Genomic DNA, 23633 nt, shown 5'->3' with positions numbered 1-23633 from the left:
TGATGTTAATGCAGAATATTTAAGAAACTGAGGCTGATCTAAAACATTTCCTTGGACCTAGGACCATTTCCCCTGACTTTTAGGTCCTTCGTCCTCCTAAAGTCCTTTGTATAAGTTAGGAACACCTGACAGAACAGAATTTCAGGAGGTCAGGTGGGTTTACTTGTGTCTTCTGGTTGTGAGCAGTAAACGTGGCTAAAAAGGTTGATGGAATGGTGTTTTAAAACACACACACACACACACACAACTTCTGGTCCTCTTAAGGACAAAAGTATGGGTAATCCTACATGGGGCCAGTGGCGCAATGGATAACGCGTCTGACTACGGATCAGAAGATTGTAGGTTCGACTCCTATCTGGCTCGAAAGGGTCATAGGTCCCTGTTTTATGGTATTCCTGTGGAATTCTTATTTACCTCAGACTTGTTGTAGGTTCAATATTCTCGAGCAGGACTCATCCAGCAGTCGTTCCATGGTAGGGCTGCAGTAATAGGACCACGGCTAGTTAAAAGTTTCCCATTTGCTGCTGGATTCTATGTGAAGGCCGTCATGTGGTGTGCTGCTTTTGTATTTCAACATGGGTCTCTGAGTCTCTAAACTAGGAAAAAATCTTGTTGAGAAAAGTGTGTGTGAGAGGGTCTGTGGGTGTAGGCAGGTGTGTGCACTTGAGTGCTGACCCATTTACATGTGTGAGAGGGACAAGCAAATTGCCTGTGGGATGTAGGCCTACAACTGGAACCAAGCAGCCAGGCAGAACCACAGGTAAGGAGAGAGGAAGGCAGTTCATTATTAGAGCAGGATCATGAGCATCTTGCCCTGCTCCCTTCTGCCCCGATCGGCCACGACCTCTCTATTAGGGTGGAGGGTGAACATTTCTTGGACCTCAGAAACTGAGGGATGCAGCGCCGATATGTCCTCCAAGGGCCTAGAGGACCTGGTGCCCAATCATGCCTGGTGTTTTTCAGCTTACCCGACCAATCTGGTTGCAAGGCGGATTTTAACAGTACTGCTGAAAAGGGACTCCCAGACAGCCCTGAGGCCATCATTTGCATAGGCCCTCCCCTTCTCTTTCTCTTGCTTCCCACAAAGCAACGCATCGCTGGCAGCAGTATAGATTTGGGGGTTGTGAAGAATAATGACAGGGAGGCTGAAGAAGGGAAAGAAAAGTCCCAGAAGTCCTGCAGGCTTCCTTGCTAAATGCAGCTGGCCATAGAGTGCACCTTCATTACTGCGAGGTAAATACATTAAAAATGCTGAGGAGAGACAAATTGAAAAATAGATATTAGGAGGAAAGCACTGGAACCTGCTTTATTATTTCAATTAGTCTTGAAAACATAGAACATTTCTCTCCTGAAAGCTGGTAAAAATATGGAACGCTTCACGAATTTGCGTGTCATCCTTGCGCAGGGGCCATGCTAATCTTCTCTGTATCGTTCCAATTTTAGTATATGTGCCGCCGAAGCGAGCACACTTCATTGATGAACCTACAATGTTTATAAACTCTCTAAATCTACGGTCTCTAGACATAGGGTGGCCTGGCAGAGATGCTCGTATGGCCAGTAAGCATTCAAATCTGAGCCAATGGGCAAAAATGCATGAAGAGTAACAATCCATTATTCTTCACTGCATTTGTGGTCCAAGACTTCACCAATTGGAAGTATGTAGATTATGCCAGGGTTGCAAAGGCTCATGGTTCAGGCTACTGACAAGGAACATTGTGACATCATGCTGCCTGTGGAACAGTGATATTAAAGGTGAGACAGCTGCACAGTAGGTTAGGTGAAGGGCTCTGAGAGGTGAAAGGCAGCATGCTTGGGTCCCTGGACAAGGTGAGCCTATGACAAGGTGTCTGAATTTTCGCCTGTATTGTAATATTAAACACTTTATTGTTGTACCCGCCTGCTGATTAAGGAGTCCTCAAGATCAGCTCCACACAGACGTGGAACTGATGATGTTAATGCAGAATATTTAAGAAACTGAGGCTGATCTAAAACATTTCCTTGGACCTAGGACCATTTCCCTGACTTTTAGGTCCTTCGTCCTCCTAAAGTCCTTTGTATAAGTTAGGAACACCTGACAGAACAGAATTTCAGGAGGTCAGGTGGGTTTACTTGTGTCTTCTGGTTGTGAGCAGTAAACGTGGCTAAAAAGGTTGATGGAATGGTGTTTTAAAACACACACACACACACACACACACAACTTCTGGTCCTCTTAAGGACAAAAGTATGGGTAATCCTACATGGGGCCAGTGGCGCAATGGATAACGCGTCTGACTACGGATCAGTAGATTGTAGGTTCGACTCCTATCTGGCTCGAAAGGGTCATAGGTCCCTGTTTTATGGTATTCCTGTGGAATTCTTATTTACCTCAGACTTGTTGTAGGTTCAATATTCTCGAGCAGGACTCATCCAGCAGTCGTTCCATGGTAGGGCTGCAGTAATAGGACCACGGCTAGTTAAAAGTTTCCCATTTGCTGCTGGATTCTATGTGAAGGCCGTCATGTGGTGTGCTGCTTTTGTATTTCAACATGGGTCTCTGAGTCTCTAAACTAGGAAAAAATCTTGTTGAGAAAAGTGTGTGTGAGAGGGTCTGTGGGTGCAGGCAGGTGTGTGCACTTGAGTGCTGACCCATTTACATGTGTGAGAGGGACAAGCAAATTGCCTGTGGGATGTAGGCCTACAACTGGAACCAAGCAGCCAGGCAGAACCACAGGTAAGGAGAGAGGAAGGCAGTTCATTATTAGAGCAGGATCATGAGCATCTTGCCCTGCTCCCTTCTGCCCCGATCGGCCACGATCGGCCAAGACCTCTCTATTAGGGTGGAGGGTGAACATTTCTTGGACCTCAGAAACTGAGGGATGCAGCGCCGATATGTCCTCCAAGGGCCTAGAGGACCTGGTGCCCAATCATGCCTGGTGTTTTTCAGCTTACCCGACCAATCTGGTTGCAAGGCGGATTTTAACAGTACTGCTGAAAAGGGACTCCCAGACAGCCCTGAGGCCATCATTTGCATAGGCCCTCCCCTTCTCTTTCTCTTGCTTCCCACAAAGCAACGCATCGCTGGCAGCAGTATAGATTTGGGGGTTGTGAAGAATAATGACAGGGAGGCTGAAGAAGGGAAAGAAAAGTCCCAGAAGTCCTGCAGGCTTCCTTGCTAAATGCAGCTGGCCATAGAGTGCACCTTCATTACTGCGAGGTAAATACATTAAAAATGCTGAGGAGAGACAAATTGAAAAATAGATATTAGGAGGAAAGCACTGGAACCTGCTTTATTATTTCAATTAGTCTTGAAAACATAGAACATTTCTCTCCTGAAAGCTGGTAAAAATATGGAACGCTTCACGAATTTGCGTGTCATCCTTGCGCAGGGGCCATGCTAATCTTCTCTGTATCGTTCCAATTTTAGTATATGTGCCGCCGAAGCGAGCACACTTCATTGATGAACCTACAATGTTTATAAACTCTCTAAATCTACGGTCTCTAGACATAGGGTGGCCTGGCAGAGATGCTCGTATGGCCAGTAAGCATTCAAATCTGAGCCAATGGGCAAAAATGCATGAAGAGTAACAATCCATTATTCTTCACTGCATTTGTGGTCCAAGACTTCACCAATTGGAAGTATGTAGATTATGCCAGGGTTGCAAAGGCTCATGGTTCAGGCTACTGACAAGGAACATTGTGACATCATGCTGCCTGTGGAACAGTGATATTAAAGGTGAGACAGCTGCACAGTAGGTTAGGTGAAGGGCTCTGAGAGGTGAAAGGCAGCATGCTTGGGTCCCTGGACAAGGTGAGCCTATGACAAGGTGTCTGAATTTTCGCCTGTATTGTAATATTAAACACTTTATTGTTGTACCCGCCTGCTGATTAAGGAGTCCTCAAGATCAGCTCCACACAGACGTGGAACTGATGATGTGAATGCAGAATATTTAAGAAACTGAGGCTGATCTAAAACATTTCCTTGGACCTAGGACCATTTCCCCTGACTTTTAGGTCCTTCGTCCTCCTAAAGTCCTTTGTATAAGTTAGGAACACCTGACAGATCAGAATTTCAGGAGGTCAGGTGGGTTTACTTGTGTCTTCTGGTTGTGAGCAGTAAACGTGGCTAAAAAGGTTGATGGAATGGTGTTTTAAAACACACACACACACACACACACACAACTTCTGGTCCTCTTAAGGACAAAAGTATGGGTAATCCTACATGGGGCCAGTGGCGCAATGGATAACGCGTCTGACTACGGATCAGAAGATTGTAGGTTCGACTCCTATCTGGCTCGAAAGGGTCATAGGTCCCTGTTTTATGGTATTCCTGTGGAATTCTTATTTACCTCAGACTTGTTGTAGGTTCAATATTCTCGAGCAGGACTCATCCAGCAGTCGTTCCATGGTAGGGCTGCAGTAATAGGACCACGGCTAGTTAAAAGTTTCCCATTTGCTGCTGGATTCTATGTGAAGGCCGTCATGTGGTGTGCTGCTTTTGTATTTCAACATGGGTCTCTGAGTCTCTAAACTAGGAAAAAATCTTGTTGAGAAAAGTGTGTGTGAGAGGGTCTGTGGGTGCAGGCAGGTGTGTGCACTTGAGTGCTGACTCATTTACATGTGTGAGAGGGACAAGCAAATTGCCTGTGGGATGTAGGCCTACAACTGGAACCAAGCAGCCAGGCAGAACCACAGGTAAGGAGAGAGGAAGGCAGTTCATTATTAGAGCAGGATCATGAGCATCTTGCCCTGCTCCCTTCTGCCCCGATCGGCCCCGATCGGCCAAGACCTCTCTATTAGGGTGGAGGGTGAACATTTCTTGGACCTCAGAAACTGAGGGATGCAGCGCCGATATGTCCTCCAAGGGCCTAGAGGACCTGGTGCCCAATCATGCCTGGTGTTTTTCAGCTTACCCGACCAATCTGGTTGCAAGGCGGATTTTAACAGTACTGCTGAAAAGGGACTCCCAGACAGCCCTGAGGCCATCATTTGCATAGGCCCTCCCCTTCTCTTTCTCTTGCTTCCCACAAAGCAACGCATCGCTGGCAGCAGTATAGATTTGGGGGTTGTGAAGAATAATGACAGGGAGGCTGAAGAAGGGAAAGAAAAGTCCCAGAAGTCCTGCAGGCTTCCTTGCTAAATGCAGCTGGCCATAGAGTGCACCTTCATTACTGCGAGGTAAATACATTAAAAATGTTGAGGAGAGACAAATTGAAAAATAGATATTAGGAGGAAAGCACTGGAACCTGCTTTATTATTTCAATTAGTCTTGAAAACATAGAACATTTCTCTCCTGAAAGCTGGTAAAAATATGGAACGCTTCACGAATTTGCGTGTCATCCTTGCGCAGGGGCCATGCTAATCTTCTCTGTATCGTTCCAATTTTAGTATATGTGCCGCCGAAGCGAGCACACTTCATTGATGAACCTACAATGTTTATAAACTCTCTAAATCTACGGTCTCTAGACATAGGGTGGCCTGGCAGAGATGCTCGTATGGCCAGTAAGCATTCAAATCTGAGCCAATGGGCAAAAATGCATGAAGAGTAACAATCCATTATTCTTCACTGCATTTGTGGTCCAAGACTTCACCAATTGGAAGTATGTAGATTATGCCAGGGTTGCAAAGGCTCATGGTTCAGGCTACTGACAAGGAACATTGTGACATCATGCTGCCTGTGGAACAGTGATATTAAAGGTGAGACAGCTGCACAGTAGGTTAGGTGAAGGGCTCTGAGAGGTGAAAGGCAGCATGCTTGGGTCCCTGGACAAGGTGAGCCTATGACAAGGTGTCTGAATTTTCGCCTGTATTGTAATATTAAACACTTTATTGTTGTACCCGCCTGCTGATTAAGGAGTCCTCAAGATCAGCTCCACACAGACGTGGAACTGATGATGTTAATGCAGAATATTTAAGAAACTGAGGCTGATCTAAAACATTTCCTTGGACCTAGGACCATTTCCCCTGACTTTTAGGTCCTTCGTCCTCCTAAAGTCCTTTGTATAAGTTAGGAACACCTGACAGAACAGAATTTCAGGAGGTCAGGTGGGTTTACTTGTGTCTTCTGGTTGTGAGCAGTAAACGTGGCTAAAAAGGTTGATGGAATGGTGTTTTAAAACACACACACACACACACACACACAACTTCTGGTCCTCTTAAGGACAAAAGTATGGGTAATCCTACATGGGGCCAGTGGCGCAATGGATAACGCGTCTGACTACGGATCAGAAGATTGTAGGTTCGACTCCTATCTGGCTCGAAAGGGTCATAGGTCCCTGTTTTATGGTATTCCTGTGGAATTCTTATTTACCTCAGACTTGTTGTAGGTTCAATATTCTCGAGCAGGACTCATCCAGCAGTCGTTCCATGGTAGGGCTGCAGTAATAGGACCACGGCTAGTTAAAAGTTTCCCATTTGCTGCTGGATTCTATGTGAAGGCCGTCATGTGGTGTGCTGCTTTTGTATTTCAACATGGGTCTCTGAGTCTCTAAACTAGGAAAAAATCTTGTTGAGAAAAGTGTGTGTGAGAGGGTCTGTGGGTGCAGGCAGGTGTGTGCACTTGAGTGCTGACCCATTTACATGTGTGAGAGGGACAAGCAAATTGCCTGTGGGATGTAGGCCTACAACTGGAACCAAGCAGCCAGGCAGAACCACAGGTAAGGAGAGAGGAAGGCAGTTCATTATTAGAGCAGGATCATGAGCATCTTGCCCTGCTCCCTTCTGCCCCGATCGGCCACGATCGGCCAAGACCTCTCTATTAGGGTGGAGGGTGAACATTTCTTGGACCTCAGAAACTGAGGGATGCAGCGCCGATATGTCCTCCAAGGGCCTAGAGGACCTGGTGCCCAATCATGCCTGGTGTTTTTCAGCTTACCCGACCAATCTGGTTGCAAGGCGGATTTTAACAGTACTGCTGAAAAGGGACTCCCAGACAGCCCTGAGGCCATCATTTGCATAGGCCCTCCCCTTCTCTTTCTCTTGCTTCCCACAAAGCAACGCATCGCTGGCAGCAGTATAGATTTGGGGGTTGTGAAGAATAATGACAGGGAGGCTGAAGAAGGGAAAGAAAAGTCCCAGAAGTCCTGCAGGCTTCCTTGCTAAATGCAGCTGGCCATAGAGTGCACCTTCATTACTGCGAGGTAAATACATTAAAAATGTTGAGGAGAGACAAATTGAAAAATAGATATTAGGAGGAAAGCACTGGAACCTGCTTTATTATTTCAATTAGTCTTGAAAACATAGAACATTTCTCTCCTGAAAGCTGGTAAAAATATGGAACGCTTCACGAATTTGCGTGTCATCCTTGCGCAGGGGCCATGCTAATCTTCTCTGTATCGTTCCAATTTTAGTATATGTGCCGCCGAAGCGAGCACACTTCATTGATGAACCTACAATGTTTATAAACTCTCTAAATCTACGGTCTCTAGACATAGGGTGGCCTGGCAGAGATGCTCGTATGGCCAGTAAGCATTCAAATCTGAGCCAATGGGCAAAAATGCATGAAGAGTAACAATCCATTATTCTTCACTGCATTTGTGGTCCAAGACTTCACCAATTGGAAGTATGTAGATTATGCCAGGGTTGCAAAGGCTCATGGTTCAGGCTACTGACAAGGAACATTGTGACATCATGCTGCCTGTGGAACAGTGATATTAAAGGTGAGACAGCTGCACAGTAGGTTAGGTGAAGGGCTCTGAGAGGTGAAAGGCAGCATGCATGGGTCCCTGGACAAGGTGAGCCTATGACAAGGTGTCTGAATTTTCGCCTGTATTGTAATATTAAACACTTTATTGTTGTACCCGCCTGCTGATTAAGGAGTCCTCAAGATCAGCTCCACACAGACGTGGAACTGATGATGTTAATGCAGAATATTTAAGAAACTGAGGCTGATCTAAAACATTTCCTTGGACCTAGGACCATTTCCCCTGACTTTTAGGTCCTTCGTCCTCCTAAAGTCCTTTGTATAAGTTAGGAACACCTGACAGAACAGAATTTCAGGAGGTCAGGTGGGTTTACTTGTGTCTTCTGGTTGTGAGCAGTAAACGTGGCTAAAAAGGTTGATGGAATGGTGTTTTAAAACACACACACACACACACACAACTTCTGGTCCTCTTAAGGACAAAAGTATGGGTAATCCTACATGGGGCCAGTGGCGCAATGGATAACGCGTCTGACTACGGATCAGAAGATTGTAGGTTCGACTCCTATCTGGCTCGAAAGGGTCATAGGTCCCTGTTTTATGGTATTCCTGTGGAATTCTTATTTACCTCAGACTTGTTGTAGGTTCAATATTCTCGAGCAGGACTCATCCAGCAGTCGTTCCATGGTAGGGCTGCAGTAATAGGACCACGGCTAGTTAAAAGTTTCCCATTTGCTGCTGGATTCTATGTGAAGGCCGTCATGTGGTGTGCTGCTTTTGTATTTCAACATGGGTCTCTGAGTCTCTAAACTAGGAAAAAATCTTGTTGAGAAAAGTGTGTGTGAGAGGGTCTGTGGGTGCAGGCAGGTGTGTGCACTTGAGTGCTGACCCATTTACATGTGTGAGAGGGACAAGCAAATTGCCTGTGGGATGTAGGCCTACAACTGGAACCAAGCAGCCAGGCAGAACCACAGGTAAGGAGAGAGGAAGGCAGTTCATTATTAGAGCAGGATCATGAGCATCTTGCCCTGCTCCCTTCTGCCCCGATCGGCCACGATCGGCCAAGACCTCTCTATTAGGGTGGAGGGTGAACATTTCTTGGACCTCAGAAACTGAGGGATGCAGCGCCGATATGTCCTCCAAGGGCCTAGAGGACCTGGTGCCCAATCATGCCTGGTGTTTTTCAGCTTACCCGACCAATCTGGTTGCAAGGCGGATTTTAACAGTACTGCTGAAAAGGGACTCCCAGACAGCCCTGAGGCCATCATTTGCATAGGCCCTCCCCTTCTCTTTCTCTTGCTTCCCACAAAGCAACGCATCGCTGGCAGCAGTATAGATTTGGGGGTTGTGAAGAATAATGACAGGGAGGCTGAAGAAGGGAAAGAAAAGTCCCAGAAGTCCTGCAGGCTTCCTTGCTAAATGCAGCTGGCCATAGAGTGCACCTTCATTACTGCGAGGTAAATACATTAAAAATGTTGAGGAGAGACAAATTGAAAAATAGATATTAGGAGGAAAGCACTGGAACCTGCTTTATTATTTCAATTAGTCTTGAAAACATAGAACATTTCTCTCCTGAAAGCTGGTAAAAATATGGAACGCTTCACGAATTTGCGTGTCATCCTTGCGCAGGGGCCATGCTAATCTTCTCTGTATCGTTCCAATTTTAGTATATGTGCCGCCGAAGCGAGCACACTTCATTGATGAACCTACAATGTTTATAAACTCTCTAAATCTACGGTCTCTAGACATAGGGTGGCCTGGCAGAGATGCTCGTATGGCCAGTAAGCATTCAAATCTGAGCCAATGGGCAAAAATGCATGAAGAGTAACAATCCATTATTCTTCACTGCATTTGTGGTCCAAGACTTCACCAATTGGAAGTATGTAGATTATGCCAGGGTTGCAAAGGCTCATGGTTCAGGCTACTGACAAGGAACATTGTGACATCATGCTGCCTGTGGAACAGTGATATTAAAGGTGAGACAGCTGCACAGTAGGTTAGGTGAAGGGCTCTGAGAGGTGAAAGGCAGCATGCTTGGGTCCCTGGACAAGGTGAGCCTATGACAAGGTGTCTGAATTTTCGCCTGTATTGTAATATTAAACACTTTATTGTTGTACCCGCCTGCTGATTAAGGAGTCCTCAAGATCAGCTCCACACAGACGTGGAACTGATGATGTTAATGCAGAATATTTAAGAAACTGAGGCTGATCTAAAACATTTCCTTGGACCTAGGACCATTTCCCCTGACTTTTAGGTCCTTCGTCCTCCTAAAGTCCTTTGTATAAGTTAGGAACACCTGACAGAACAGAATTTCAGGAGGTCAGGTGGGTTTACTTGTGTCTTCTGGTTGTGAGCAGTAAACGTGGCTAAAAAGGTTGATGGAATGGTGTTTTAAAACACACACACACACACACACACACAACTTCTGGTCCTCTTAAGGACAAAAGTATGGGTAATCCTACATGGGGCCAGTGGCGCAATGGATAACGCGTCTGACTACGGATCAGAAGATTGTAGGTTCGACTCCTATCTGGCTCGAAAGGGTCATAGGTCCCTGTTTTATGGTATTCCTGTGGAATTCTTATTTACCTCAGACTTGTTGTAGGTTCAATATTCTCGAGCAGGACTCATCCAGCAGTCGTTCCATGGTAGGGCTGCAGTAATAGGACCACGGCTAGTTAAAAGTTTCCCATTTGCTGCTGGATTCTATGTGAAGGCCGTCATGTGGTGTGCTGCTTTTGTATTTCAACATGGGTCTCTGAGTCTCTAAACTAGGAAAAAATCTTGTTGAGAAAAGTGTGTGTGAGAGGGTCTGTGGGTGCAGGCAGGTGTGTGCACTTGAGTGCTGACCCATTTACATGTGTGAGAGGGACAAGCAAATTGCCTGTGGGATGTAGGCCTACAACTGGAACCAAGCAGCCAGGCAGAACCACAGGTAAGGAGAGAGGAAGGCAGTTCATTATTAGAGCAGGATCATGAGCATCTTGCCCTGCTCCCTTCTGCCCCGATCGGCCACGATCGGCCAAGACCTCTCTATTAGGGTGGAGGGTGAACATTTCTTGGACCTCAGAAACTGAGGGATGCAGCGCCGATATGTCCTCCAAGGGCCTAGAGGACCTGGTGCCCAATCATGCCTGGTGTTTTTCAGCTTACCCGACCAATCTGGTTGCAAGGCGGATTTTAACAGTACTGCTGAAAAGGGACTCCCAGACAGCCCTGAGGCCATCATTTGCATAGGCCCTCCCCTTCTCTTTCTCTTGCTTCCCACAAAGCAACGCATCGCTGGCAGCAGTATAGATTTGGGGGTTGTGAAGAATAATGACAGGGAGGCTGAAGAAGGGAAAGAAAAGTCCCAGAAGTCCTGCAGGCTTCCTTGCTAAATGCAGCTGGCCATAGAGTGCACCTTCATTACTGCGAGGTAAATACATTAAAAATGTTGAGGAGAGACAAATTGAAAAATAGATATTAGGAGGAAAGCACTGGAACCTGCTTTATTATTTCAATTAGTCTTGAAAACATAGAACATTTCTCTCCTGAAAGCTGGTAAAAATATGGAACGCTTCACGAATTTGCGTGTCATCCTTGCGCAGGGGCCATGCTAATCTTCTCTGTATCGTTCCAATTTTAGTATATGTGCCGCCGAAGCGAGCACACTTCATTGATGAACCTACAATGTTTATAAACTCTCTAAATCTACGGTCTCTAGACATAGGGTGGCCTGGCAGAGATGCTCGTATGGCCAGTAAGCATTCAAATCTGAGCCAATGGACAAAAATGCATGAAGAGTAACAATCCATTATTCTTCACTGCATTTGTGGTCCAAGACTTCACCAATTGGAAGTATGTAGATTATGCCAGGGTTGCAAAGGCTCATGGTTCAGGCTACTGACAAGGAACATTGTGACATCATGCTGCCTGTGGAACAGTGATATTAAAGGTGAGACAGCTGCACAGTAGGTTAGGTGAAGGGCTCTGAGAGGTGAAAGGCAGCATGCATGGGTCCCTGGACAAGGTGAGCCTATGACAAGGTGTCTGAATTTTCGCCTGTATTGTAATATTAAACACTTTATTGTTGTACCCGCCTGCTGATTAAGGAGTCCTCAAGATCAGCTCCACACAGACGTGGAACTGATGATGTTAATGCAGAATATTTAAGAAACTGAGGCTGATCTAAAACATTTCCTTGGACCTAGGACCATTTCCCCTGACTTTTAGGTCCTTCGTCCTCCTAAAGTCCTTTGTATAAGTTAGGAACACCTGACAGAACAGAATTTCAGGAGGTCAGGTGGGTTTACTTGTGTCTTCTGGTTGTGAGCAGTAAACGTGGCTAAAAAGGTTGATGGAATGGTGTTTTAAAACACACACACACACACACACAACTTCTGGTCCTCTTAAGGACAAAAGTATGGGTAATCCTACATGGGGCCAGTGGCGCAATGGATAACGCGTCTGACTACGGATCAGAAGATTGTAGGTTCGACTCCTATCTGGCTCGAAAGGGTCATAGGTCCCTGTTTTATGGTATTCCTGTGGAATTCTTATTTACCTCAGACTTGTTGTAGGTTCAATATTCTCGAGCAGGACTCATCCAGCAGTCGTTCCATGGTAGGGCTGCAGTAATAGGACCACGGCTAGTTAAAAGTTTCCCATTTGCTGCTGGATTCTATGTGAAGGCCGTCATGTGGTGTGCTGCTTTTGTATTTCAACATGGGTCTCTGAGTCTCTAAACTAGGAAAAAATCTTGTTGAGAAAAGTGTGTGTGAGAGGGTCTGTGGGTGTAGGCAGGTGTGTGCACTTGAGTGCTGACCCATTTACATGTGTGAGAGGGACAAGCAAATTGCCTGTGGGATGTAGGCCTACAACTGGAACCAAGCAGCCAGGCAGAACCACAGGTAAGGAGAGAGGAAGGCAGTTCATTATTAGAGCAGGATCATGAGCATCTTGCCCTGCTCCCTTCTGCCCCGATCGGCCACGACCTCTCTATTAGGGTGGAGGGTGAACATTTCTTGGACCTCAGAAACTGAGGGATGCAGCGCCGATATGTCCTCCAAGGGCCTAGAGGACCTGGTGCCCAATCATGCCTGGTGTTTTTCAGCTTACCCGACCAATCTGGTTGCAAGGCGGATTTTAACAGTACTGCTGAAAAGGGACTCCCAGACAGCCCTGAGGCCATCATTTGCATAGGCCCTCCCCTTCTCTTTCTCTTGCTTCCCACAAAGCAACGCATCGCTGGCAGCAGTATAGATTTGGGGGTTGTGAAGAATAATGACAGGGAGGCTGAAGAAGGGAAAGAAAAGTCCCAGAAGTCCTGCAGGCTTCCTTGCTAAATGCAGCTGGCCATAGAGTGCACCTTCATTACTGCGAGGTAAATACATTAAAAATGCTGAGGAGAGACAAATTGAAAAATAGATATTAGGAGGAAAGCACTGGAACCTGCTTTATTATTTCAATTAGTCTTGAAAACATAGAACATTTCTCTCCTGAAAGCTGGTAAAAATATGGAACGCTTCACGAATTTGCGTGTCATCCTTGCGCAGGGGCCATGCTAATCTTCTCTGTATCGTTCCAATTTTAGTATATGTGCCGCCGAAGCGAGCACACTTCATTGATGAACCTACAATGTTTATAAACTCTCTAAATCTACGGTCTCTAGACATAGGGTGGCCTGGCAGAGATGCTCGTATGGCCAGTAAGCATTCAAATCTGAGCCAATGGGCAAAAATGCATGAAGAGTAACAATCCATTATTCTTCACTGCATTTGTGGTCCAAGACTTCACCAATTGGAAGTATGTAGATTATGCCAGGGTTGCAAAGGCTCATGGTTCAGGCTACTGACAAGGAACATTGTGACATCATGCTGCCTGTGGAACAGTGATATTAAAGGTGAGACAGCTGCACAGTAGGTTAGGTGAAGGGCTCTGAGAGGTGAAAGGCAGCATGCTTGGGTCCCTGGACAAGGTGAGCCTATGACAAGGTGTCTGAATTTTCGCCTGTATTGTAATATTAAACACTTTATTGTTGTACCCGCCTGCTGATTAAGGAGTCCTCAAGATCAGCTCCACACAGACGTGGAACTGATGATGTTAATGCAGAATATTTAAGAAACTGAGGCTGATCTAAAACATTTCCTTGGACCTAGGACCATTTCCCTGACTTTTAGGTCCTTCGTCCTCCTAAAGTCCTTTGTATAAGTTAGGAACACCTGACAGAACAGAATTTCAGGAGGTCAGGTGGGTTTACTTGTGTCTTCTGGTTGTGAGCAGTAAACGTGGCTAAAAAGGTTGATGGAATGGTGTTTTAAAACACACACACACACACACACACACAACTTCTGGTCCTCTTAAGGACAAAAGTATGGGTAATCCTACATGGGGCCAGTGGCGCAATGGATAACGCGTCTGACTACGGATCAGTAGATTGTAGGTTCGACTCCTATCTGGCTCGAAAGGGTCATAGGTCCCTGTTTTATGGTATTCCTGTGGAATTCTTATTTACCTCAGACTTGTTGTAGGTTCAATATTCTCGAGCAGGACTCATCCAGCAGTCGTTCCATGGTAGGGCTGCAGTAATAGGACCACGGCTAGTTAAAAGTTTCCCATTTGCTGCTGGATTCTATGTGAAGGCCGTCATGTGGTGTGCTGCTTTTGTATTTCAACATGGGTCTCTGAGTCTCTAAACTAGGAAAAAATCTTGTTGAGAAAAGTGTGTGTGAGAGGGTCTGTGGGTGCAGGCAGGTGTGTGCACTTGAGTGCTGACCCATTTACATGTGTGAGAGGGACAAGCAAATTGCCTGTGGGATGTAGGCCTACAACTGGAACCAAGCAGCCAGGCAGAACCACAGGTAAGGAGAGAGGAAGGCAGTTCATTATTAGAGCAGGATCATGAGCATCTTGCCCTGCTCCCTTCTGCCCCGATCGGCCACGATCGGCCAAGACCTCTCTATTAGGGTGGAGGGTGAACATTTCTTGGACCTCAGAAACTGAGGGATGCAGCGCCGATATGTCCTCCAAGGGCCTAGAGGACCTGGTGCCCAATCATGCCTGGTGTTTTTCAGCTTACCCGACCAATCTGGTTGCAAGGCGGATTTTAACAGTACTGCTGAAAAGGGACTCCCAGACAGCCCTGAGGCCATCATTTGCATAGGCCCTCCCCTTCTCTTTCTCTTGCTTCCCACAAAGCAACGCATCGCTGGCAGCAGTATAGATTTGGGGGTTGTGAAGAATAATGACAGGGAGGCTGAAGAAGGGAAAGAAAAGTCCCAGAAGTCCTGCAGGCTTCCTTGCTAAATGCAGCTGGCCATAGAGTGCACCTTCATTACTGCGAGGTAAATACATTAAAAATGCTGAGGAGAGACAAATTGAAAAATAGATATTAGGAGGAAAGCACTGGAACCTGCTTTATTATTTCAATTAGTCTTGAAAACATAGAACATTTCTCTCCTGAAAGCTGGTAAAAATATGGAACGCTTCACGAATTTGCGTGTCATCCTTGCGCAGGGGCCATGCTAATCTTCTCTGTATCGTTCCAATTTTAGTATATGTGCCGCCGAAGCGAGCACACTTCATTGATGAACCTACAATGTTTATAAACTCTCTAAATCTACGGTCTCTAGACATAGGGTGGCCTGGCAGAGATGCTCGTATGGCCAGTAAGCATTCAAATCTGAGCCAATGGGCAAAAATGCATGAAGAGTAACAATCCATTATTCTTCACTGCATTTGTGGTCCAAGACTTCACCAATTGGAAGTATGTAGATTATGCCAGGGTTGCAAAGGCTCATGGTTCAGGCTACTGACAAGGAACATTGTGACATCATGCTGCCTGTGGAACAGTGATATTAAAGGTGAGACAGCTGCACAGTAGGTTAGGTGAAGGGCTCTGAGAGGTGAAAGGCAGCATGCTTGGGTCCCTGGACAAGGTGAGCCTATGACAAGGTGTCTGAATTTTCGCCTGTATTGTAATATTAAACACTTTATTGTTGTACCCGCCTGCTGATTAAGGAGTCCTCAAGATCAGCTCCACACAGACGTGGAACTGATGATGTTAATGCAGAATATTTAAGAAACTGAGGCTGATCTAAAACATTTCCTTGGACCTAGGACCATTTCCCTGACTTTTAGGTCCTTCGTCCTCCTAAAGTCCTTTGTATAAGTTAGGAACACCTGACAGAACAGAATTTCAGGAGGTCAGGTGGGTTTACTTGTGTCTTCTGGTTGTGAGCAGTAAACGTGGCTAAAAAGGTTGATGGAATGGTGTTTTAAAACACACACACACACACACACACACAACTTCTGGTCCTCTTAAGGACAAAAGTATGGGTAATCCTACATGGGGCCAGTGGCGCAATGGATAACGCGTCTGACTACGGATCAGTAGATTGTAGGTTCGACTCCTATCTGGCTCGAAAGGGTCATAGGTCCCTGTTTTATGGTATTCCTGTGGAATTCTTATTTACCTCAGACTTGTTGTAGGTTCAATATTCTCGAGCAGGACTCATCCAGCAGTCGTTCCATGGTAGGGCTGCAGTAATAGGACCACGGCTAGTTAAAAGTTTCCCATTTGCTGCTGGATTCTATGTGAAGGCCGTCATGTGGTGTGCTGCTTTTGTATTTCAACATGGGTCTCTGAGTCTCTAAACTAGGAAAAAATCTTGTTGAGAAAAGTGTGTGTGAGAGGGTCTGTGGGTGCAGGCAGGTGTGTGCACTTGAGTGCTGACCCATTTACATGTGTGAGAGGGACAAGCAAATTGCCTGTGGGATGTAGGCCTACAACTGGAACCAAGCAGCCAGGCAGAACCACAGGTAAGGAGAGAGGAAGGCAGTTCATTATTAGAGCAGGATCATGAGCATCTTGCCCTGCTCCCTTCTGCCCCGATCGGCCACGATCGGCCAAGACCTCTCTATTAGGGTGGAGGGTGAACATTTCTTGGACCTCAGAAACTGAGGGATGCAGCGCCGATATGTCCTCCAAGGGCCTAGAGGACCTGGTGCCCAATCATGCCTGGTGTTTTTCAGCTTACCCGACCAATCTGGTTGCAAGGCGGATTTTAACAGTACTGCTGAAAAGGGACTCCCAGACAGCCCTGAGGCCATCATTTGCATAGGCCCTCCCCTTCTCTTTCTCTTGCTTCCCACAAAGCAACGCATCGCTGGCAGCAGTATAGATTTGGGGGTTGTGAAGAATAATGACAGGGAGGCTGAAGAAGGGAAAGAAAAGTCCCAGAAGTCCTGCAGGCTTCCTTGCTAAATGCAGCTGGCCATAGAGTGCACCTTCATTACTGCGAGGTAAATACATTAAAAATGCTGAGGAGAGACAAATTGAAAAATAGATATTAGGAGGAAAGCACTGGAACCTGCTTTATTATTTCAATTAGTCTTGAAAACATAGAACATTTCTCTCCTGAAAGCTGGTAAAAATATGGAACGCTTCACGAATTTGCGTGTCATCCTTGCGCAGGGGCCATGCTAATCTTCTCTGTATCGTTCCAATTTTAGTATATGTGCCGCCGAAGCGAGCACACTTCATTGATGAACCTACAATGTTTATAAACTCTCTAAATCTACGGTCTCTAGACATAGGGTGGCCTGGCAGAGATGCTCGTATGGCCAGTAAGCATTCAAATCTGAGCCAATGGGCAAAAATGCATGAAGAGTAACAATCCATTATTCTTCACTGCATTTGTGGTCCAAGACTTCACCAATTGGAAGTATGTAGATTATGCCAGGGTTGCAAAGGCTCATGGTTCAGGCTACTGACAAGGAACATTGTGACATCATGCTGCCTGTGGAACAGTGATATTAAAGGTGAGACAGCTGCACAGTAGGTTAGGTGAAGGGCTCTGAGAGGTGAAAGGCAGCATGCTTGGGTCCCTGGACAAGGTGAGCCTATGACAAGGTGTCTGAATTTTCGCCTGTATTGTAATATTAAACACTTTATTGTTGTACCCGCCTGCTGATTAAGGAGTCCTCAAGATCAGCTCCACACAGACGTGGAACTGATGATGTGAATGCAGAATATTTAAGAAACTGAGGCTGATCTAAAACATTTCCTTGGACCTAGGACCATTTCCCCTGACTTTTAGGTCCTTCGTCCTCCTAAAGTCCTTTGTATAAGTTAGGAACACCTGACAGATCAGAATTTCAGGAGGTCAGGTGGGTTTACTTGTGTCTTCTGGTTGTGAGCAGTAAACGTGGCTAAAAAGGTTGATGGAATGGTGTTTTAAAACACACACACACACACACACACACAACTTCTGGTCCTCTTAAGGACAAAAGTATGGGTAATCCTACATGGGGCCAGTGGCGCAATGGATAACGCGTCTGACTACGGATCAGAAGATTGTAGGTTCGACTCCTATCTGGCTCGAAAGGGTCATAGGTCCCTGTTTTATGGTATTCCTGTGGAATTCTTATTTACCTCAGACTTGTTGTAGGTTCAATATTCTCGAGCAGGACTCATCCAGCAGTCGTTCCATGGTAGGGCTGCAGTAATAGGACCACGGCTAGTTAAAAGTTTCCCATTTGCTGCTGGATTCTATGTGAAGGCCGTCATGTGGTGTGCTGCTTTTGTATTTCAACATGGGTCTCTGAGTCTCTAAACTAGGAAAAAATCTTGTTGAGAAAAGTGTGTGTGAGAGGGTCTGTGGGTGCAGGCAGGTGTGTGCACTTGAGTGCTGACTCATTTACATGTGTGAGAGGGACAAGCAAATTGCCTGTGGGATGTAGGCCTACAACTGGAACCAAGCAGCCAGGCAGAACCACAGGTAAGGAGAGAGGAAGGCAGTTCATTATTAGAGCAGGATCATGAGCATCTTGCCCTGCTCCCTTCTGCCCCGATCGGCCCCGATCGGCCAAGACCTCTCTATTAGGGTGGAGGGTGAACATTTCTTGGACCTCAGAAACTGAGGGATGCAGCGCCGATATGTCCTCCAAGGGCCTAGAGGACCTGGTGCCCAATCATGCCTGGTGTTTTTCAGCTTACCCGACCAATCTGGTTGCAAGGCGGATTTTAACAGTACTGCTGAAAAGGGACTCCCAGACAGCCCTGAGGCCATCATTTGCATAGGCCCTCCCCTTCTCTTTCTCTTGCTTCCCACAAAGCAACGCATCGCTGGCAGCAGTATAGATTTGGGGGTTGTGAAGAATAATGACAGGGAGGCTGAAGAAGGGAAAGAAAAGTCCCAGAAGTCCTGCAGGCTTCCTTGCTAAATGCAGCTGGCCATAGAGTGCACCTTCATTACTGCGAGGTAAATACATTAAAAATGTTGAGGAGAGACAAATTGAAAAATAGATATTAGGAGGAAAGCACTGGAACCTGCTTTATTATTTCAATTAGTCTTGAAAACATAGAACATTTCTCTCCTGAAAGCTGGTAAAAATATGGAACGCTTCACGAATTTGCGTGTCATCCTTGCGCAGGGGCCATGCTAATCTTCTCTGTATCGTTCCAATTTTAGTATATGTGCCGCCGAAGCGAGCACACTTCATTGATGAACCTACAATGTTTATAAACTCTCTAAATCTACGGTCTCTAGACATAGGGTGGCCTGGCAGAGATGCTCGTATGGCCAGTAAGCATTCAAATCTGAGCCAATGGGCAAAAATGCATGAAGAGTAACAATCCATTATTCTTCACTGCATTTGTGGTCCAAGACTTCACCAATTGGAAGTATGTAGATTATGCCAGGGTTGCAAAGGCTCATGGTTCAGGCTACTGACAAGGAACATTGTGACATCATGCTGCCTGTGGAACAGTGATATTAAAGGTGAGACAGCTGCACAGTAGGTTAGGTGAAGGGCTCTGAGAGGTGAAAGGCAGCATGCTTGGGTCCCTGGACAAGGTGAGCCTATGACAAGGTGTCTGAATTTTCGCCTGTATTGTAATATTAAACACTTTATTGTTGTACCCGCCTGCTGATTAAGGAGTCCTCAAGATCAGCTCCACACAGACGTGGAACTGATGATGTTAATGCAGAATATTTAAGAAACTGAGGCTGATCTAAAACATTTCCTTGGACCTAGGACCATTTCCCCTGACTTTTAGGTCCTTCGTCCTCCTAAAGTCCTTTGTATAAGTTAGGAACACCTGACAGAACAGAATTTCAGGAGGTCAGGTGGGTTTACTTGTGTCTTCTGGTTGTGAGCAGTAAACGTGGCTAAAAAGGTTGATGGAATGGTGTTTTAAAACACACACACACACACACACACACAACTTCTGGTCCTCTTAAGGACAAAAGTATGGGTAATCCTACATGGGGCCAGTGGCGCAATGGATAACGCGTCTGACTACGGATCAGAAGATTGTAGGTTCGACTCCTATCTGGCTCGAAAGGGTCATAGGTCCCTGTTTTATGGTATTCCTGTGGAATTCTTATTTACCTCAGACTTGTTGTAGGTTCAATATTCTCGAGCAGGACTCATCCAGCAGTCGTTCCATGGTAGGGCTGCAGTAATAGGACCACGGCTAGTTAAAAGTTTCCCATTTGCTGCTGGATTCTATGTGAAGGCCGTCATGTGGTGTGCTGCTTTTGTATTTCAACATGGGTCTCTGAGTCTCTAAACTAGGAAAAAATCTTGTTGAGAAAAGTGTGTGTGAGAGGGTCTGTGGGTGCAGGCAGGTGTGTGCACTTGAGTGCTGACCCATTTACATGTGTGAGAGGGACAAGCAAATTGCCTGTGGGATGTAGGCCTACAACTGGAACCAAGCAGCCAGGCAGAACCACAGGTAAGGAGAGAGGAAGGCAGTTCATTATTAGAGCAGGATCATGAGCATCTTGCCCTGCTCCCTTCTGCCCCGATCGGCCACGATCGGCCAAGACCTCTCTATTAGGGTGGAGGGTGAACATTTCTTGGACCTCAGAAACTGAGGGATGCAGCGCCGATATGTCCTCCAAGGGCCTAGAGGACCTGGTGCCCAATCATGCCTGGTGTTTTTCAGCTTACCCGACCAATCTGGTTGCAAGGCGGATTTTAACAGTACTGCTGAAAAGGGACTCCCAGACAGCCCTGAGGCCATCATTTGCATAGGCCCTCCCCTTCTCTTTCTCTTGCTTCCCACAAAGCAACGCATCGCTGGCAGCAGTATAGATTTGGGGGTTGTGAAGAATAATGACAGGGAGGCTGAAGAAGGGAAAGAAAAGTCCCAGAAGTCCTGCAGGCTTCCTTGCTAAATGCAGCTGGCCATAGAGTGCACCTTCATTACTGCGAGGTAAATACATTAAAAATGTTGAGGAGAGACAAATTGAAAAATAGATATTAGGAGGAAAGCACTGGAACCTGCTTTATTATTTCAATTAGTCTTGAAAACATAGAACATTTCTCTCCTGAAAGCTGGTAAAAATATGGAACGCTTCACGAATTTGCGTGTCATCCTTGCGCAGGGGCCATGCTAATCTTCTCTGTATCGTTCCAATTTTAGTATATGTGCCGCCGAAGCGAGCACACTTCATTGATGAACCTACAATGTTTATAAACTCTCTAAATCTACGGTCTCTAGACATAGGGTGGCCTGGCAGAGATGCTCGTATGGCCAGTAAGCATTCAAATCTGAGCCAATGGGCAAAAATGCATGAAGAGTAACAATCCATTATTCTTCACTGCATTTGTGGTCCAAGACTTCACCAATTGGAAGTATGTAGATTATGCCAGGGTTGCAAAGGCTCATGGTTCAGGCTACTGACAAGGAACATTGTGACATCATGCTGCCTGTGGAACAGTGATATTAAAGGTGAGACAGCTGCACAGTAGGTTAGGTGAAGGGCTCTGAGAGGTGAAAGGCAGCATGCATGGGTCCCTGGACAAGGTGAGCCTATGACAAGGTGTCTGAATTTTCGCCTGTATTGTAATATTAAACACTTTATTGTTGTACCCGCCTGCTGATTAAGGAGTCCTCAAGATCAGCTCCACACAGACGTGGAACTGATGATGTTAATGCAGAATATTTAAGAAACTGAGGCTGATCTAAAACATTTCCTTGGACCTAGGACCATTTCCCCTGACTTTTAGGTCCTTCGTCCTCCTAAAGTCCTTTGTATGAGTTAGGAACACCTGACAGAACAGAATTTCAGGAGGTCAGGTGGGTTTACTTGTGTCTTCTGGTTGTGAGCAGTAAACGTGGCTAAAAAGGTTGATGGAATGGTGTTTTAAAACACACACACACACACACACAACTTCTGGTCCTCTTAAGGACAAAAGTATGGGTAATCCTACATGGGGCCAGTGGCGCAATGGATAACGCGTCTGACTACGGATCAGAAGATTGTAGGTTCGACTCCTATCTGGCTCGAAAGGGTCATAGGTCCCTGTTTTATGGTATTCCTGTGGAATTCTTATTTACCTCAGACTTGTTGTAGGTTCAATATTCTCGAGCAGGACTCATCCAGCAGTCGTTCCATGGTAGGGCTGCAGTAATAGGACCACGGCTAGTTAAAAGTTTCCCATTTGCTGCTGGATTCTATGTGAAGGCCGTCATGTGGTGTGCTGCTTTTGTATTTCAACATGGGTCTCTGAGTCTCTAAACTAGGAAAAAATCTTGTTGAGAAAAGTGTGTGTGAGAGGGTCTGTGGGTGCAGGCAGGTGTGTGCACTTGAGTGCTGACCCATTTACATGTGTGAGAGGGACAAGCAAATTGCCTGTGGGATGTAGGCCTACAACTGGAACCAAGCAGCCAGGCAGAACCACAGGTAAGGAGAGAGGAAGGCAGTTCATTATTAGAGCAGGATCATGAGCATCTTGCCCTGCTCCCTTCTGCCCCGATCGGCCACGATCGGCCAAGACCTCTCTATTAGGGTGGAGGGTGAACATTTCTTGGACCTCAGAAACTGAGGGATGCAGCGCCGATATGTCCTCCAAGGGCCTAGAGGACCTGGTGCCCAATCATGCCTGGTGTTTTTCAGCTTACCCGACCAATCTGGTTGCAAGGCGGATTTTAACAGTACTGCTGAAAAGGGACTCCCAGACAGCCCTGAGGCCATCATTTGCATAGGCCCTCCCCTTCTCTTTCTCTTGCTTCCCACAAAGCAACGCATCGCTGGCAGCAGTATAGATTTGGGGGTTGTGAAGAATAATGACAGGGAGGCTGAAGAAGGGAAAGAAAAGTCCCAGAAGTCCTGCAGGCTTCCTTGCTAAATGCAGCTGGCCATAGAGTGCACCTTCATTACTGCGAGGTAAATACATTAAAAATGCTGAGGAGAGACAAATTGAAAAATAGATATTAGGAGGAAAGCACTGGAACCTGCTTTATTATTTCAATTAGTCTTGAAAACATAGAACATTTCTCTCCTGAAAGCTGGTAAAAATATGGAACGCTTCACGAATTTGCGTGTCATCCTTGCGCAGGGGCCATGCTAATCTTCTCTGTATCGTTCCAATTTTAGTATATGTGCCGCCGAAGCGAGCACACTTCATTGATGAACCTACAATGTTTATAAACTCTCTAAATCTACGGTCTCTAGACATAGGGTGGCCTGGCAGAGATGCTCGTATGGCCAGTAAGCATTCAAATCTGAGCCAATGGGCAAAAATGCATGAAGAGTAACAATCCATTATTCTTCACTGCATTTGTGGTCCAAGACTTCACCAATTGGAAGTATGTAGATTATGCCAGGGTTGCAAAGGCTCATGGTTCAGGCTACTGACAAGGAACATTGTGACATCATGCTGCCTGTGGAACAGTGATATTAAAGGTGAGACAGCTGCACAGTAGGTTAGGTGAAGGGCTCTGAGAGGTGAAAGGCAGCATGCTTGGGTCCCTGGACAAGGTGAGCCTATGACAAGGTGTCTGAATTTTCGCCTGTATTGTAATATTAAACACTTTATTGTTGTACCCGCCTGCTGATTAAGGAGTCCTCAAGATCAGCTCCACACAGACGTGGAACTGATGATGTGAATGCAGAATATTTAAGAAACTGAGGCTGATCTAAAACATTTCCTTGGACCTAGGACCATTTCCCCTGACTTTTAGGTCCTTCGTCCTCCTAAAGTCCTTTGTATAAGTTAGGAACACCTGACAGAACAGAAT

The 23633-nt window shown here is 46.0% G+C and overlaps 21 non-coding genes across 21 annotated transcripts; 9 read left to right on the top strand and 12 right to left on the bottom strand.

The window, feature by feature from the left end:
• The first annotated feature begins 290 nt into the window (after positions 1 to 290).
• Positions 291 to 363, top strand: TRNAR-ACG (transfer RNA arginine (anticodon ACG)). Its single transcript has one exon. It is a non-coding gene; the product is annotated as a tRNA-Arg (tRNA).
• Positions 364 to 1360: 997 nt separating this feature from the next.
• On the bottom strand, positions 1361 to 1467 carry LOC146819005 (U6 spliceosomal RNA). Its single transcript, XR_014963866.1, has one exon. It is a non-coding gene; the product is annotated as a U6 spliceosomal RNA (small nuclear RNA).
• Positions 1468 to 3320: 1853 nt separating this feature from the next.
• LOC146819004 (U6 spliceosomal RNA) lies at positions 3321 to 3427 on the bottom strand. Its single transcript, XR_014963865.1, has one exon. It is a non-coding gene; the product is annotated as a U6 spliceosomal RNA (small nuclear RNA).
• A 774-nt stretch (positions 3428 to 4201) lies between these two features.
• Positions 4202 to 4274, top strand: TRNAR-ACG (transfer RNA arginine (anticodon ACG)). Its single transcript has one exon. It is a non-coding gene; the product is annotated as a tRNA-Arg (tRNA).
• A 1007-nt stretch (positions 4275 to 5281) lies between these two features.
• Positions 5282 to 5388, bottom strand: LOC146819002 (U6 spliceosomal RNA). Its single transcript, XR_014963864.1, has one exon. It is a non-coding gene; the product is annotated as a U6 spliceosomal RNA (small nuclear RNA).
• Positions 5389 to 6162: 774 nt separating this feature from the next.
• TRNAR-ACG (transfer RNA arginine (anticodon ACG)) lies at positions 6163 to 6235 on the top strand. The gene has a single exon. It is a non-coding gene; the product is annotated as a tRNA-Arg (tRNA).
• Positions 6236 to 7242: 1007 nt separating this feature from the next.
• Positions 7243 to 7349, bottom strand: LOC146819000 (U6 spliceosomal RNA). The gene has a single exon (XR_014963863.1). It is a non-coding gene; the product is annotated as a U6 spliceosomal RNA (small nuclear RNA).
• A 770-nt stretch (positions 7350 to 8119) lies between these two features.
• On the top strand, positions 8120 to 8192 carry TRNAR-ACG (transfer RNA arginine (anticodon ACG)). The gene has a single exon. It is a non-coding gene; the product is annotated as a tRNA-Arg (tRNA).
• Positions 8193 to 9199: 1007 nt separating this feature from the next.
• LOC146818998 (U6 spliceosomal RNA) lies at positions 9200 to 9306 on the bottom strand. The gene has a single exon (XR_014963862.1). It is a non-coding gene; the product is annotated as a U6 spliceosomal RNA (small nuclear RNA).
• Positions 9307 to 10080: 774 nt separating this feature from the next.
• TRNAR-ACG (transfer RNA arginine (anticodon ACG)) lies at positions 10081 to 10153 on the top strand. The gene has a single exon. It is a non-coding gene; the product is annotated as a tRNA-Arg (tRNA).
• A 1007-nt stretch (positions 10154 to 11160) lies between these two features.
• LOC146818996 (U6 spliceosomal RNA) lies at positions 11161 to 11267 on the bottom strand. The gene has a single exon (XR_014963860.1). It is a non-coding gene; the product is annotated as a U6 spliceosomal RNA (small nuclear RNA).
• Positions 11268 to 12037: 770 nt separating this feature from the next.
• TRNAR-ACG (transfer RNA arginine (anticodon ACG)) lies at positions 12038 to 12110 on the top strand. Its single transcript has one exon. It is a non-coding gene; the product is annotated as a tRNA-Arg (tRNA).
• A 997-nt stretch (positions 12111 to 13107) lies between these two features.
• On the bottom strand, positions 13108 to 13214 carry LOC146818994 (U6 spliceosomal RNA). Its single transcript, XR_014963859.1, has one exon. It is a non-coding gene; the product is annotated as a U6 spliceosomal RNA (small nuclear RNA).
• A 1853-nt stretch (positions 13215 to 15067) lies between these two features.
• On the bottom strand, positions 15068 to 15174 carry LOC146818993 (U6 spliceosomal RNA). Its single transcript, XR_014963858.1, has one exon. It is a non-coding gene; the product is annotated as a U6 spliceosomal RNA (small nuclear RNA).
• A 1853-nt stretch (positions 15175 to 17027) lies between these two features.
• LOC146818992 (U6 spliceosomal RNA) lies at positions 17028 to 17134 on the bottom strand. The gene has a single exon (XR_014963857.1). It is a non-coding gene; the product is annotated as a U6 spliceosomal RNA (small nuclear RNA).
• A 774-nt stretch (positions 17135 to 17908) lies between these two features.
• Positions 17909 to 17981, top strand: TRNAR-ACG (transfer RNA arginine (anticodon ACG)). The gene has a single exon. It is a non-coding gene; the product is annotated as a tRNA-Arg (tRNA).
• Positions 17982 to 18988: 1007 nt separating this feature from the next.
• Positions 18989 to 19095, bottom strand: LOC146818990 (U6 spliceosomal RNA). The gene has a single exon (XR_014963856.1). It is a non-coding gene; the product is annotated as a U6 spliceosomal RNA (small nuclear RNA).
• Positions 19096 to 19869: 774 nt separating this feature from the next.
• Positions 19870 to 19942, top strand: TRNAR-ACG (transfer RNA arginine (anticodon ACG)). The gene has a single exon. It is a non-coding gene; the product is annotated as a tRNA-Arg (tRNA).
• Positions 19943 to 20949: 1007 nt separating this feature from the next.
• Positions 20950 to 21056, bottom strand: LOC146818988 (U6 spliceosomal RNA). The gene has a single exon (XR_014963855.1). It is a non-coding gene; the product is annotated as a U6 spliceosomal RNA (small nuclear RNA).
• Positions 21057 to 21826: 770 nt separating this feature from the next.
• Positions 21827 to 21899, top strand: TRNAR-ACG (transfer RNA arginine (anticodon ACG)). The gene has a single exon. It is a non-coding gene; the product is annotated as a tRNA-Arg (tRNA).
• A 1007-nt stretch (positions 21900 to 22906) lies between these two features.
• LOC146818986 (U6 spliceosomal RNA) lies at positions 22907 to 23013 on the bottom strand. The gene has a single exon (XR_014963854.1). It is a non-coding gene; the product is annotated as a U6 spliceosomal RNA (small nuclear RNA).
• Between the last annotated feature and the right edge of the window lie 620 nt (positions 23014 to 23633).

This window comes from Triturus cristatus, chromosome 6 (assembly GCF_964204655.1).
Source record: "Triturus cristatus chromosome 6, aTriCri1.1, whole genome shotgun sequence".
Lineage (NCBI taxonomy): Eukaryota > Metazoa > Chordata > Amphibia > Caudata > Salamandridae > Triturus > Triturus cristatus.
Note: the sequence above shows the minus strand (reverse complement) of the source record. Positions and strands in the feature narration are given on the sequence as shown.